Below are 16,660 nucleotides of genomic sequence, written 5' to 3' on the forward strand. Positions count from 1 at the left end.
GATTGTAGTTTAGTCGGGCAGTATGGTCGGCGCGGGCTTGGAGGGCCGAAGGGCCTGTTCCTGTGCTGTACATTTCTTTGTTCTTTCTTTGTTCCACGCTGAATTCTGACAGCTTGGAGGAAAATGCCCGCAACTCGCCTGGGAGCTGTCTATGCTGCCCACCATACAGGACTATGTGCCGAACCTTTGACAGGACTGGCTCCGTCTGGGTCCACTCACGGATATGTGATGCCGTGACAGGCAAGGTGTCCATAAAATTTCGGGTTGCAACCACCTCACCGGTCGTGGGGGTCGACATGGGGCCGGTCGATAAAGGCAATCGGCTCAGTGCGTCGGCATTTGCTATCTGCGTACCTGGTTTGTGCTCCAGAGAATACTCGTATGCAGCAAGCAACAAAGCCCAGCGCTGGATCCGTGGAGAAGCAATGGGCGGTATTGGCTTATCCTCTCTGAAAAATCCCAACAGAGGCTTATGATCAGTTACGATAGTGAAATCGCGGCCATACACGTACTGGTGGAAGCGTTTCACCGCAAAAACCACTGCCAGGCCCTCCTTCTCGATCTGCGCGTACTTTTTCTCTGCTGCAGTCAATGTGCGGGAGGCGAAAGCTATCGGTCGCTCGGCCCCGTTCTCCATCTTGTGGGACAGGACGGCCCCAATACCATACGGGGATGCATCACATGTGATGAGCAAAGGCTTTCCAGGATCATAGTGGGTTAGTAACCCAGACGACGACAATTGTTGCTTTACCCGCCGGAAAGCGGTTTCTTGCGGCTGACCCCAAACCCAGGTGTGATTTTTCTTTAGCAGAAGGTGCAAAGGGGCCAGCGTAGTTGCTAGATTGGGGAGGAACTTCCCGTAATAGTTTACGAGACCGAGAAAATAACGAAGTTGCGAAGTGTCAGTCGGGGCGCAGGCCTGTTGAATTGCACGCACCTTCTCTGCGACGGGGTGCAAACCTTCGCGACCACCCGATATCCTAGGTAGACTACTTCCTTTGCCTGAAATACGCACTTTGTGCGACGTAAACGGACTCCAGACTCCGAAAAGCGTCTGAGGACAGCCTCCAGATTTTTCAAATGTTCCTGCTCCGACGTCCCTGTAATCAAAACGTCATCTAAGTAGACAGCAACACATGGTAAACCTCTCAAAATGCCCTCGATAACACGTTGAAAAATAGCGCAGGCAGAGGATACTCCATAGGGCAACCGTGTATATTCATACAGGCCCCGGTGTGAATTAATCGTTACATATGGTCGGGAGGCAGGGTCCAGCTCCAACTGTAGGTAGGCGTGACTCATATCTAATTTTGTGAACGAGAGTCCGCCTGCAAGCTTCGCGTAGAGATCCTCTATGCGAGGCATTGGATATCGGTCGAGTGGGGAAGCCGTATTCACTGTAAGTTTATAGTCGCCACACAAGCGAACTGTGGCATCTGGCTTCATTACTGGTACAATTGGTGCTGCCCAGTCAGCAGAACGGACGGGCCTGATAATACCCAAACTCTCCAAACGAGTGAGCTCCCCTTCTACCTTCTCGAGCAAGGCCTAAGGCACCGGGCGTGCCCGGAAATAGCGCGGCGTGGCTCCTGGTTCGACTTGGATATGGGCTACGGCCCCTTTTATTTTCCCCAAACCAGGCTGGAATACATCTGGGTATCATCCTAGAACCTCAGTCAACCCTTCAGAAACTGTTTGGAGGATGTGCTGCCATTGCAACCGCAAATGGCACATCCAGTCCCGACCCAACAGGCTGGGCCCATGGCCGCGCACCACGATAAGTGTCCTGGCGTCTATAAAGAACAGGGGTCATTGTAGTTCCTGCAATGTCCAGTGTTTCCCCCGTGTAGATGGCCAACCTGGCCTGTGAGTCGGTTAATGTAAGGGTCTGTATACCCTGCTTGATGCGGTCGAATGTCCTCTGGGCGATCACGGAGACCGCTGCACCAGTGTCCAACTCCATCTCAAGCGGGTGACCATTGACGCGTACTGTCACCGAAATGGGGTCCACACGGGGAGCTGCCACACAATGCAGCTGCTCCTCCGTCTCCACGTCCTCAGGAGTAGTCGCCTCAGGTTCATCCACATGGAAGGTACGGCCCCTGGGTTGGTCCCAGTTTTGGTTGGAACGACGGCGCCTCTGGCGCCCCGAAGACCGGCGTCCGTGGCGGGGTCGGCGCCTACAAGTCTGACACAGACACGGCTCCTCATCCCATCCTCGTCGCCAGTGTTGTGAGGGCCACGAAGAATCCAGCACGAGTTTTAAGGATTTTCATAGAATTTACAGTGCAGAAGGAGGCCATTCGGCCCATCGAGTCTGCACCGGCTCTTGGAAAGAGCACCCTACCCAAGGTCAACACCTCCACCCTATCCCCATAACCCAGTAAACCCCACCCAACACTAAGGGCAATTTTGAACACTAAGGGCAATTTACCATGGCCAATCCACCTAACCTGCACATCTTTGGACTGTGGGAGGAAACCGGAGCACCCGGAGGAAACCCACGCACACACGGGGAGGATGTGCAGACTCCGCACAGACAGAGACCCAAGCCGGAATCGAACCTGGGACCCTGGCGCTGTGAAGCAATTGTGCTATCCACAAAGTAATAACATTTATTTACAATAACATATATATATATAACAGCAGCAGCAACTTCCCTTGCTGCACACTCCTTCCTGCTGGTTCCTAAACTGGCCAGCTTTATTTATACATGGAGTTTACTAATGGTTTCTCCGCCCCCCTCATTGGGGAAGCTCATACCCCCACAGGATTGTGGGATTGTCATTAGACCCCAGCCAATGGTAAGCAGGCAGGTTATAACACCAGGCTAATACTCTGGGGACATGGGTTCAAATCTTGGGAATTTAAATTCAATTATTCCAAAAATATGAATGTAAAGCTAACCTCAGTAATGGTAACCATGAAAGTATCATCGTTTGTCTTAAAAACTCATTTAGTTTGTTCATAGATTGTCATAGAATTTATAGTGCAGAAGGAGGCCATTCGGCCCACCGAGTCTGCACCGGCTCTTGGAAAGAACACCCTACCCAAGGTCAACACCTCCACCCTATCCCCATAACCCAGTAACCCCACCCATCACTAAGGGCAATTTTGGACACTAAGGGCAATTTATCATGGCCAATCCACCTAACCTGCACATCTTTGGACTGTGGGAGGAAACCGGAGCACCCGGAGGAAACCCACGCACACACGGGGAGGATGTGCCGACTCCGCACAGACAGTGACCCAAGCCAGAATCGAACCTGGGACCCTGGAGCTGTGAAGCAATTGTGCTATGCACAATGCTACCATGCTGCCCATATCATGGTCTTTCGGGAAGGATATCATCCATGATTGGATAGCGGAGCAGATGTGATGGGCCAAGTGCGCTAATTCTGCTCCCATGTCTTATGGTCTTATATCAAACAGCTGTACTTGGTCTGGCTTACACGTGACTCCAGACCCTCAGCAATGTGGATGACTCCTAACCACTGTCTGAAATGTTGGTGGGATTTCCTGCTCCCGTTCAGGCCGGCCGGATTTGGCGACGGGGGGTGGACTATATGGTGAAGAAAGCCGCCATTGTCTTTAGCAGCCTCAACGCTGCTTTTCCCGCCCGCCATCGGCCTTCGCCAATCTCTGGGAAAATCTCGCCCGTTGAGTTGAAGGGCAAATAGTGATGGACAACAAGTGCTGGCTTTGCCAGTGATGCCCACATCCCGTGAATCAATGCAGATGAGTATTGCTTGCCCTCTGAAATGTCCTTGTGTTCACCACCAGTTTCTCAACAGCAATTAGGGCTGCGTAACAGATGTCAGCCTTGTCAGTGATGCACCGAATTGAAAAAACATTTTTAACATCCCAACATATCCTTCTGATGGGTAAGACAAGTGCAAACATGAGACCTGAGAACAGGGGTAGACCCTGCTGCCTGTCGAACCTGAACTTCCCCAGTAATTAGGGGCAGGTTTCCCCTTAACTAGGGGGAAGTACTCTGTAAAAGAACCCTGACTTTGGTGCAGGTCAGTGCGGGTGGCCTTTGGGGAGAGGAGTAGAAGTTTTCATGATTCTGCGCACACCGTAATAAACCAGTCGTTCATTCCTACCTTCCCGTGTCTTCCTGTTGTCTCTCCCGTTGGGGTTATACATTTCAAGGAGATCGCCTTTCATCCTTCCAAACGCCAAAGAATATAGATCCATCTTGTTCAGCCTGTTAGCACAGGATAGCTCTCCCATACCAGCGTCGAAATTAGTGAACCTCTGCTTTGCTACCACCAATGCTGAGGCCTAAAACATAACCCACGGGGTATTTAAACGCCACCTTGCTAAAAATCCATATCTGGTTTTGTTTTGGGCTCACATTTCATGAACATTTTTCTTTTACCCTCATCAGCTTGCTCTAAAAACTTGAAGCCCTCCCACCTGAAACTATCTCAGGACTGTCCCCATTTTCCTTTCACTAAATAATCACCCACTTCGCTTGAATTCTGCTTCCACCATTATCTCTGACAGGGCATTTTATATCCGTGAAAAGAATCTCTTAATCCCTTCAATTGTTTCGATGATCACCTTCTAATTACTTCCACTTTGCTCATTGAAGTGGTTTATGGCTAATATTTTTATTATTCTTTGGAATGTGGGTGTCGCTGGCAAGGGCTGCATTTGTGAGCCATCCCTAATTGCCCTTGAACTGAGTGGCTTGCTGGATTAGTTTGGAGGGTAATTGAGAATCCAGAGGGACATGTAGGCTGGACCAGGTAATGGCAGCCGTGGTGAGATTCTCCATTGCCCCAACCCCGCCTGTTTCTCAGCGGCGGGCCGTTCGCTGGCAGTGGGATTCTCTCCTCCCGCTGCTTGCCCAATGGGGTTTTCCATTGAAGCCACCCTACGCCATCGGGAAACCCGCGGGCGGTGGAGGGGTGGGGGGGGGGGGGGGATGGTGTTGCTGGCACGAAAAGAGAATCCCAATGGCCGGAGAATTCCATCCCAGATTTCCTCCCCTCCGAGGGGGTCATTAACGAATCAGATGGATTTTTCCAACAATGAGCGATAGCTTCATAATCACCATCACTGGTCAAGCTTTCAATTCCAGATTTGTTTGTTGAATTTAAATCCCACTCGCTGATGAGGCAGGATTTGAACCTTTGTCCCCCACGGCATTAACCATCTATTATGTCCGCCCCGAAGGATGGGGTCCACACCAAGTTGCGAGGTTAGCCAGAGGGTTTATTTTTATGTACAAGCAGAGAGTCCAAGAAAGTGCTACCCAACCGAGTGAGTCCGGCCAGCATATTTTATGCCGGAAACACGCGGTAGCTCCGCCCCCTTAGCGGAGGGAGCATGTATTCCCCTGAGGATTCTGGGAAGACCAGCCGACGCCGTGGACTTCAGCAGGGCCTAGTTACGACACCATTAGCCTCAGGCTACTAGTTGGGTGAAGCTAACACGAAACCACCGTCTCCCCATATATCATCAGTCTATCCACATCATCTCACAACTCCATCAGATCGCTTTCTTGTCAAACCATTCATGGAGGAAGGCGGCCATAGTGACACAGCAACAGAACCAGGACATTCAGCCCCTCAAACCTGTTCATCTGTTGAATGGATGACTTGTGTCCCCGACCTAATTTACCCACTTTGGCTCCACATCTGATCATACACTAGCCTGGGAAAATACGTCCATTAATTCAATTCAATTCCCTTCTGAAAATCATTAAATCTACTTCCACCACACTATCAGGCATTGAATTCTAAAATATACCAACCTGCTGTGTAAAAATAATTCTCCTCTTCCCCTCCCCCAGCCCTGGCTATCTTTCCAATTATTTTACATCACTTAGTAACTGACCAGCAGCAATTTCTAATTCCTCAAATTATTATAATGAATTGAAAGTCTCACTTTTTCTAATCTCGCCTCATGGCTGAGGCCAAATCCTTTTTACTGGCTGCTGGATGCTGGCATTTTCACGAAAGCAGGGTACATTCTGTTCAGGATACTTCAGCCAAGTTTTCCCACTGATACATCGCATTATGGGGTGACCTCATCACACAGTTAAGACAGAAGAAAGGTTTGCATTTATACCGCGACAACCTCAACATGTCCGGAAGAGCTTTCAAAGCAGTGAAGGACGTTTGAAAAGTAGTGAAGTGAGGTGCGATTGACTGTCCTTGATATCAAGTCTGCATTTGGTAGAGTGTGGCATCAGGGAGCCTTAGCAAGATTGGAGTAAATGGGGATCTGTGTTGATGTAGTGATACCTGCCACAAATACCATAAGACACAGGAGCAGAATTAGGCCACTCGGCCCATCGAGTCTGCTCCGCCATTCAATCATGGCTGATATTTTCTCATCCCTATTCTCCTACCTTCTCCCCATAACCCCTGATCCCCTTATTAAATAAGGGAGATAGTTGTGGTGTCAGTCCCAGGCATCACTGCAGGAGTTCCTCAGGGTAGTGTTCTAGGCCCAACCATCTTCAACAGCTTCGCCAATGACTTTCCCACCATCGTAAGGTCAAGAGTGGGCATGTTCGCTGATGACTGAACAATGTTCAGCACCGTTCACGATTCCTCAAATACTGAAGTAGTCCATGTCAAAATGTAACAAGACGTGGACAGTATCTAGGCTTGTGTTGGGAAGTGGAAAGAAACATTCATGCCACACAAGTGCAAAGCTATAATCATCTTCAGCAAGAGAGAATCTAACTATCGCCACTTGACATTCAATGTCATTACCATCGCTGAATCCCCCACAATCAACATCGTGCCAGTTACCACTGACCAGAAACTCAACTGGACTGTCCATATAAATACTGTGACTACAAGAGCAGGTTAGAGGCTAAGAATCCTGCAGTGAGGATTGTGCGTCCTGTCTCCCCAAAGCCTGTCCACCACCTACAAGGCACAATTCAGGAGTGCAATGGAATACTCTCCACTTGCCTGGATGAGTGCAGCTCCAACAACACGGTGGCACAATGATTAGCACTGCTGTCTCACTGCTCCAAGGACCCGGGTTCGATTCTAACTTTGGGTGATTGTGTGGAATTTGCATTTTCTCCCCGCGTCTGCGTCGGTTTCCTCCGGGTGCTACGGTTCCCTCCTACAGTCCAAAGATGTGCAGGTTAGGTAGATTGGCCGTGTTAAATTGTCCCTTCGTGTCACCCTTCATGGGGCATCACAACAGGCGTGCCTGAAACTTTGCAGGTTTGGGCCCCGGAACGGAACTGGCGGCCGGGTTCCCAACTCAGGATTGAAGATCTTTGCCTCCGACAGTGCAAGCGCGGCTTCCATACTGTATGGGGAGTGTCAGCAGCCGAGATTTTGTGCTCAAACAAAGAACAAAGAACAAAGAACAAAGAAATGTACAGCACAGGAACAGGCCCTTCGGCCCTCCAAGCCCGTGCCGACCATGCTGCCCGACTAAACTACAATCTTCTCCACTTCCTGGGTCCGTATCCTTCTATTCCCATCCTATTCATATATTTGTCAAGATGCCCCTTAAATGTCCCTATCGTCCCTGCTTCCACCACCTCCTCCGGTAGCGAGTTCCAGGCACCCACTACCCTCTGCGTAAAAAACTTGCCTTGTACATCTACTCTAAACCTTGCCCCTCTCACCTTAAACCTATGCCCCCTAGTAATTGACCCCTCTACCCTGGGGAAAAGCCTCTGACTATCCACTCTGTCTATGCCCCTCATAATTTTGTATACCTCTATCAGGTCTCCCCTCAACCTCCTTCATTCCAGTGAGAACAAACCGAGTTTATTCAACCGCTCCTCATAGCTAATGCCCTCCATACCAGGCAACATTCTGGTAATGGGATAACCTTGGGAATGGGATATGAAAGCACGACCTGCTGACTCAAATCAAGAGCACCACGGTGTAAGCTACAGCGGACAACACCTCAAAATGGACGGCATCGAGAAAACATGCTGAAAAGTCGAAGCCACATTCTCAAAAAACAAACCGGCATGCTGGATTTTTGCGACACTACTTTTTGGGGTGCTGGCTTCTGGGCCTCATTTGGAGATGTGTAATTGAACAATTCTCCAGATACACACTGGGAGTGGATAAGGGGATTCTTCCTGTTGCCGTGAAGCACATTTACAGCTAATGAGCTTGAAGTCGGACGTTTCAAAGTCAATTTTGCTGCGTTGATTGAGAAGTGGTTCCTCTCAGGAAGCTTCCAGATCTCTGCGAGGGTTCAGCAGCAGAATTCAGTCATCATGATTGAAAGGTTTATAGGGACTCTGTGTCAGGATTGGCGCACGGTGGAGTAACTGAGGTATTTCAATGGGCTTTGGTCCCAAATTTATCAAAAATGGGAACAGTTCTGCCAGCCAGCAAATCAGGGACTAGCAACTGGTTTTAATTTTGTCTGACAAACGATGAATTGGGAATTTTGAATGAATAGAAAACCTCTTCAGAAAGTGTGCCATTGTCGCGGTCGAAAATAAATTGGGCTCTTTTCTTTCAGGGGCAGAATCCGCGACCTGTGCAGATTGGGAAATACACAATAAGGTAGGGACGCTCTGAACTTAACGCTGCTCATTATTCCACTTACTCCGTGTCAGGTCTTACTGATGGCTTTGGGATTATAAAGCCGCTGAGAGCACTTGGGGCTGATTTGATGTTTCTAATTCTTGGTTAAACAGCATTTTGCTATAAATAATGCGACACAGAAGTGAAACAAGTACGCACTGATACCTTTAGTTAACAATACTCTCTGATTAGGAGAAAAATAGGAAAATCAGCGCAAATTTCTATATGTGCATATTTTCTGCCAAGCTGAGTGACTCCAGATTCTGAAGCACCTTCAATATGGAAAATTCTCCCCAAAACCTCACCCAGGTATAATGGATGATGAAGCAATCGAGCAGGAGCAGAATGCCGGAACAAAGAAGTTGGTTGGGTCTTCATAGAATTCCCACAGTGCAGAAGGAGGCTGTTCGGCCCATTGGGTCTGCACCGACCCTCTGAGAGAGCACCCCACCTAGGGTCAGGCCCCTAACCTATCCTCATAACCCAGTAACCCCGCTTAACCTTTTTGGACACTAAGGGCAATTTAGCATGGCCGATCTACCTAACCTGCACACCTTTGGACTGTGGGAGGAAACTGGAGCAGCCGGAGGAAACCCATGCAGAATATTGGGGAGGAAGTGCAAACTCCGCACAGTCCCCCGACACCGGAATTGAACCCGTGTCCCTGGTGCTGTGAGACAGCAGTGCTAACCACTGTGCCACCGTGTTGTCCGTAAGGGCAAATACCATTGTTGGGTGAAAGAGATGGTGATTTACAGAATCTCAGGCATTATGGGGACAGTGGAAATTCAAAAAATTATAGAATTACAGTTTACGGATGAGGATGGGCAGCATGGTAGCACAGTGGTTCGCACTGTTGCTTCACAGCTCCAGGGTCGCAGGTTCGATTCCCTGCTTGGGTCACTGTGCGGAGTCTCCACGTTCTCCCTGTGCCTGCGTGGGTTTCCTCCAGGTGCTCCGGTTTCCTCCCACAGTCCAAAGATGTGCAGGTTTGGTAGATTGGCCATGATAAATTGCCCTTTGTGTCAAAAAAAAGGTTAGGTGGGGTTACTGGGTTACAGAGATATGGTGGAGGTGTGGGCTTAAGTGGGGTTCGCTTTACAAGGGCCGGTGCAGACTCGATGGACCGAATGGCCTTCTGCACTGTAAATTCTCTGATTCTATGAGAATTTTAAATCAGAGGCACTGGGAGCCAATATTGGGCTCAGAGAGGACAGTGAATGTGGCCAGTTGTGGGATAGGATATGGGCAACAGTGATATGGGTCAGTTAAAACTTATAGGGGATGGGGAATGGCCGAGAAACCATCGGAATAATTGATTCTGGCAGTGATGAATGAGGGTTTTAGTAACAGACTGGGCTGAGCCAGAGATGTTGTAAGGTGAGGAAGAAGAGGAGGCAAAGGATTCATCCCTGGAGTACCCCAAAATCAATGGTGTCAGGACTGGAAGAGAAAACATTCCAGGAGATTCTTTGAGAAATATTTGGATGTTGCACAGCAAACCTGAACTATTTTCAGATGACTGTATATTGATGAGGACAGATTGAGTTCCAAGAGCGGAGCTCACTTCTGATGGTCAAATAGGAAATTAGGGGTGGACACTTATCAACGCTAAAGATTTTCGGAGGTTGGGACCAAAAGTAGGTCCTGAACCCACTGCGAATGCCTGGCCACCCGCCTGTGTGCTTACCAGAGATTCCATGCAATTAAAGGGCACAGTTGGCTGGCCAAATGGGAGAACCAGTGGCGTTAACCTGCCATTGGGTGCGACTGTAACAGGCAGGGGAACATGGCGAATTGCAAATTATTGTCTTGAAAATGATTCGCGACCACAGATGGTAGGCCCATGTTAGAGACGGGGATGGCTTTATGGGGGGGGACTGAAGCTACAGCAGTGGATACAGGATGCTTCTCTGGGTGCCAGGTTTGCAGCAGGTAGGCCCCCTCCAGGGACCGACCAGGTTTCACCCATATTCCACCGGTGTCTGCAATCTGGCCCTAGTTATCCAAATAATTCATTAACTCTCCCTTACTCTTCCTAGAAGTAGTGCCAGGGGAACTTATACACCCGCCTAGGAGAGGACACCATGTCCAATCCATCGAAATTGATTTTTGCAGGAATTTTGCCTGACTGCTTCGGGCACTAGTGTTTGTTCACGGAATCCGGAGGAGGCATTGCTGACGGCATTTCTCTCGCGCTCTTAGGTGTCGCTGATACACAGTCCAGTTCTCACTGCAGGATACGAGTGTAGTGACTAAAACTGCTCCGTAGACCAGGACTTTTATTGACTTGGAAGTTTCTTGTTGTCAAACACTCACTGCCACACTTTGCAGGAAAGCTGAGCTGGGGCAGCAGGTCCAAGGTTGCATCTCTTCGTCAATGGTGACCTTTTGGGGAAGTCGGCTGCCAAGATTATGGGAGGGGCTTAGCATATTGCAGATTCCCTCCTCCAACATCTATGGGAGGTGAAATATTTGCCTGGCCAGGTGTCGATTGAATATCAATTTTGTTTTGGCAACATCCAAACTTCCTGTATGCAGAATTGAAGAGACCAAGAGTGGAATGCAAATCTGCTGTAGGGTGAACTGTGGCCTTGCGACCATCGGTAAATTGTAGATCATATCAGTGGCACGGTTGCTAGCACTGCTGCCTCACGGCGCCGAGGACCAGGGTTCAATTCCAGCCCGAGTCAGTGTCCGTGTGGAGTTTGCACATTCTCCTGTGTCTGCGTGGGTCTCACCCATACAACCCAAAGATGTGCAGGACAGGTGGATTAGCCACGCTAAATTGGCCCTTAATTGGAAAAAAGTTTTTTAGGGCGGCACAGTAGCACAGTGATTAACACTATTGCTGCACAGCGCCAGGGTCCTGCGTTCGATTCCCGGCTTGGGTCACTGTCTGTGCGGACTCTGCACATTCTCCCCATGTCTGCGTGGGTTTCCTCTGGGTGCTCCAGTTTCCTCCCACAAGTCCCGAAAGACATGCTGTTAAGGGAATTGGATATTCTGAATTCTCCCTTTTTGTACCCGAACAGGCGCCGGAATGTGGCGACTAGGGGCTTTTCACAGTAACTTCATCATAGTGTTAATGTAAGCCTACTTGTGACACTAATAAAGAGTATTATTATTGTTATCATCTCTGGTGGTCAGTTTAGTTTTGACATGAAGGCGACTGAGGTCAAAACATTTTCCGTCTAGGTGGTATTTAATATTGACAGTTCAACTTTGTGGTAAATAGCCACTGTCAGGAATATAGCAAATAATATTGGGGCTATCACACAGCCTTGCTCAACCCCAGTCCAGATTTTGAAGGTATTGTTTTAGATCTCCCACTCGAGACACTTCCAGTCCTATCCTCATGAAGCAATTACAGGATTGTGATGAAGTTGCTGGAGCACAGTCCACAGAGCGTTAGAATGTACTGAATCAAATGCTATGGTCAGGTTGATTTATGAAATGAATCATCCCTGGTGTTGTTCTCGACATCTTCTTCGATTTTTCTGGACCAAAAAGATCATGTTGAAGATAGAGGAATCTCCATGTTGAAGATAGAGGAATCTCCACGTTGAAGATAGAGGAATCTCCATGTTGAAGATTTCTCTGGGCAGTCTACAGCCACACTGTCTCTGGGAGAATTTACTCAGACAGAGGAATTGGAGATTCAGACGAACGTGTGTCAGAATTTTCCCTGGTATGGACCAGAGGGAAATACCTCGATAGTTTCTGCAGCATAATTGATCTCCCTTCTTTAAGATAGCTGTAATTGTCACATTCCTGAAGTCCAGTAGGATGAGTGTATGGAGACTTGATGTGAGTAGAAGTTCTGTGAGGATGATGCTGAGCGACTTCAGAGGGACATTGACAAGTTGGCCAAATGGGCAGACACCTGGCAGATGAACATCAATGCAGCGAAATGCGAGGTAATGCATTCTGGTGACAGGAACATGGGAGGACAGTATTGGCTTAATGGTACAACTTTGAGGGGAGTACAGGAACAGCGGGATCTCGAGGTTCAAGTGCATAATTCTCTGAAGGTGGCCAGACAAGTTGAATCAGTTGTTAAAAAGGCTTATGAATAGTGGCTTTGAGTAATAATAATAATCTTTATTGTCACAAGTAGGCTTACATTAACACTGCAATGAAGTTACTGTGAAAATCTCCTAGTCGCCACATTCCGGCGCCTGTTCGGGTACACAGGGAGAATTCAGAGCATCCAATTCGCCCAACAGCACGCCATTCGGGACTTGTGGCAGGAAACCGGAGCACCCGGAGGAAACCCACGCACACACGGGGAGAACGTGCAGCCTGCACACAGACAGTGACCCAAGCCGGGAATCGACCCTGGGAACCTGGCGCTGTGAAGCAATTGTGCTAACCACTGTGCTACCATGCTGCCCCTTGCTGTTATCTTAAAAGGGATTCGGTGTTAATGAAACCATTGTAGTTTAAGATGTACTTTGTAATCCATGTTAATCTTAAATCTGTGTGTATTTGTTAATCTGAGGTGGGTAGGTGTAAAGGGGTTCTGTATAATAATCCAACTTTTCATATTTAATAAATGTTTTTTTCCTTGTTGTTGAAACTAATTAATGATCCTGTGACTCTGTTCCGCCACGTTTTATACAAAATAGTAAAAGTTACACAACCGGATTCTCCATCGGCGGGATCCTCCGTTTCCCCGGCAGCGCACTCATGCCCACGGATTTCCCGATGGCGTGAGGGTGCCCACAACGGGAAACCCCATTGGCGGGCTGGCGGGCGGAGGGTCACGCTGCCAGCGAGGGTGCGGCGGCGGGATGGAGAATCCCGCCCACGGTCTTTTGAGCCAGGGTGCCATTCTGGAATCTTCCTGTCCAGTGAGACCATCATCTGGGATCATAACATCATGCTGAACCCACTTTTGTCACAGGAGGACGCCATTTGCACTTACTTTTCCCATCCCGTTTTTAAAATTTGGTTAATTTTTGCTGCAACTTCTACTTCACAATTAGCAACCGAGTACCAGAAATAGGTCATTCTCGGCCCTTAAGCCTCTCTCTCCATTCAAGGCTGATTTCTCCCAACATTCCGTAACCCTTAACATACTTAATAGGTGGGCCATTTTATTCATTAATTCTCAGAATGTGAGTGTCACTGGAGAGACCTGCATTTGTTGCCCATCCCTAATTGCCTTTGATGGCGGAGAGCTGCCTTCTTGAACCACTGCAGTCCGTGTGGCACAGGTACACCCACAGTGCTGTTAGGGAGGGAGTTCCAGGGTTTTGACCCAATACATTTCCAGGTCAGGATGGTGAGGGGTTACAGCACACTACTATCATCCAGCCTCTTTGTATGCCCTGATCACTTTCACTCTCATACTCGATAACATAAGAACATAAGAACTAGGAACAGGAGTAGGCCATCTGGCCCCTCGAGCCTGTTCCGCCATTTAATGAGATCATGGCTGATCTTTGTGGACTCAGCTCCACTCTCCGGCCCGTACACCATATCCCCGAATCCCTTTATTCTTTAGAAAGGTATCTATCTTTTTCTTAAAAACGTTTAAAGAAGGAGCCTCAACTGCTTCACTGGGCAAGGAATTCCAGAGATTCACAACCCTTTGGGTGAAGAAGTTCCTCCTAAACTCGGTCCTAAATCTACTTCCCCTTATTTTGAGGCTATGCCCCCTAGTTCTGCTTTCCCCGACCAGTGGAAACAACCTGCCCGCATCTATCCTATCTATTCCCTTCATAATTTTATATGTTTAAATAAGATCCCCCCGCATCCTTCTAAACTCCAATGAGTACAGTCCCAGTTTACTCAACCTCTCGTCATAATCTAATCCCCTCAACTCTGGGATCAACCTAGTGAATCTCCTCTGCACTCCCTCCAGTGCCAATATGTCCTTTCTCAGGTAAGGAGACCAAAACTGAACACAATACTCCAGATGTGGCCTCACCAACACCTTATACAATTGCAGCATAACCTCCCTAGTCTTGAACTCCATCCCTCTAGCAATGAAAGACAAAGCTCGATTAGCCTTCTTAATCACCTGTTGCACCTGCACACCAACTTTTTGCGACTCGTGCACCAGCACACCCAGGTCCCTCTGCACAGCAGCATGTTTTAACATCTTACCGTTTAAATAATAATCCCTTTTGCTGTTATTCCTCCCAAAATGGATAGCCTCACACTTGGCAACATTGAAGTCCATCTGCCAGACCCTAGCCCACTCACCTAACTTATCCAAATAATTCTGCAGACTTCCAGTATCCTCTGCACTTTTTGCTTTACCACTCATCTTAGTGTCGTCTGCAAACTTTGACACATTGCACTTGGTCCCCAACTCCAAATCGTCTATGTAAATTGTGAACAACTGCGGGCCCAACACTGATCCTTGAGGGACCCCACTAGTTACAGGTTGCCAACCAGAGAAACACCCATTTATCCCCACTCTCTGCTTTCTGTTAGTTAACCAATCCTCTACCCATGCTACCACTTTACCCTCAATGCCATGCATCTTTAGTTCATGCAGCAACCTTTTGTGTGGCACCTTGTCAAAAGCTTTCTGGAAATCCAGATATACCACATCCATTGGCTCCCCGTTATCTACTGCACTGGTAACGTCCTCAAAAAATTCTACCAAATTAGTCAGACACGACCTACCCTTTATGAACCCATGCTGCGTCTGCCCAATGGGACAATTTCCCTCCAGGTGCCCCGCTATTTCCTCCTTAATGATAGATTCCAGCATTTTCCCTGCAACCGAAGTTAAGCTTACCGGACTATAATTATCCGCTTTCTGCCGACCTCCTTTTTTAAACAGTGGTGTCACGTTTGCTGCTTTCCAATCCTCTGGGACATCAAGACAACAACAGCTTGCATTTATACGGTGCCCTGAAAGGTAGTAAAATGTCCCCAAGTGCTGTGCTGGAGTGCAATTGGTTGCATATTGACATCAAGCTTCGTGAGGTGACATGAAATGAAATGAAATGTAATGAAAATCGCTTATTGTCACAAGTAGGCTTCAAATGAAGTTACTGTGAAAAGCCCCTCGTCGCCACATTCCGGCGCCTGTTCGGGGAGGCTGTTACGGGGAGGCTGTTACATCAGCACAGGTGATCATAGATTTGGTGAAAGAGGTCATCGACTGGTGTAGGAAGAGGACATTTTCAATACTAGTTAAGTACAGTAACATCTCAGGTGGAAGACAATTTCCCTGCCTTTGTACCTAATGGAATAGAGTATAAAAGTAGGGAAATGTTGCTGCAACTGTACAAGGCAGTGGGGAGACCGCACCTGGAGTACTGTGTACAATTTTGGTCCTCTTATTTGAGGAGGGGGGGTAGTTGCATGAGAGACAGTTAGGGGCGATATTTGTCATATGAAGAGATATTGCGCAGTTTAGGCCTATACTCTCTTGAGTTTAGGAGAATGAGACGAGATCTAATGGAGGTATATAAGACGATAAAAGGTATTGACAAAATAGATGTAGAGTGGATGTTTCCTCTTGTGGAGCAACCGAGAGCGAGAGGTCATAGCTTTAGGATGAGGGGTAGCAAATTTAAATCAGAGGTGAGGAGAAATTACTTCTCTCAAAGCGTCCTGAATCTGTGGAAGGCACTGCCCCAGAGTGCGGTGGATGCTGGGACATTGAGTCAATGTAAGGGGGAGATGGACAGATAGTTAATTAGTAATGGATTGAAGGGTGATGGAGAACGGGCAGGAAAGTGGAGTTGAGGCCGAGATTTGATCAGCCATGATCACATTGAATGACGCACCGGGCTCGAGGGGCTGAATGGCCTTGTCCTGCTTCCAGTTCTTATGTTCTGCCAATACGCTGTTAACCAAAAATATTGATTGTGGTGGAATCACTGTGGTTCGATGGAATAGAGGTGACTGTTAAAGTGCTGTTAGCATCGGGGCAGGGTCCCTGGGTTGTCCACCATCCTCCAAAGGGGTGGGGGGGGGGGGGGGGGGGCCTTAGGGACCAACAAAGAAATGCCAGAGGCAGCGAAGATCGCAGCAGCCTTTATTTTCTGATTGCCTTGGGGCGCCCCGTAAGTTGTTAGCAGCAGCGTTGGGTCTCCCACATCACTGCATCATTATGAACAATTATTGCAACGGCAAGGCAG

At 48.3% G+C, this 16,660-nt stretch overlaps 1 protein-coding gene across 1 annotated transcript in view; it reads left to right on the top strand.

Moving 5' to 3' along the window:
- LOC140385854 (cadherin-7-like) overlaps positions 1–16,660 on the top strand; it is a 451,440-nt gene that overhangs the window by 97,409 nt on the left and 337,371 nt on the right. Inside the window, exon 2 of the mRNA XM_072468447.1 lies at positions 8,482–8,525. The gene's annotated coding sequence lies outside the window, so the exon portion shown is untranslated. The remainder of the gene's footprint in view (positions 1–8,481; positions 8,526–16,660) is intronic.

The sequence above is a fragment of the Scyliorhinus torazame genome, chromosome 11 (assembly GCF_047496885.1).
Source record: "Scyliorhinus torazame isolate Kashiwa2021f chromosome 11, sScyTor2.1, whole genome shotgun sequence".
Lineage (NCBI taxonomy): Eukaryota > Metazoa > Chordata > Chondrichthyes > Carcharhiniformes > Scyliorhinidae > Scyliorhinus > Scyliorhinus torazame.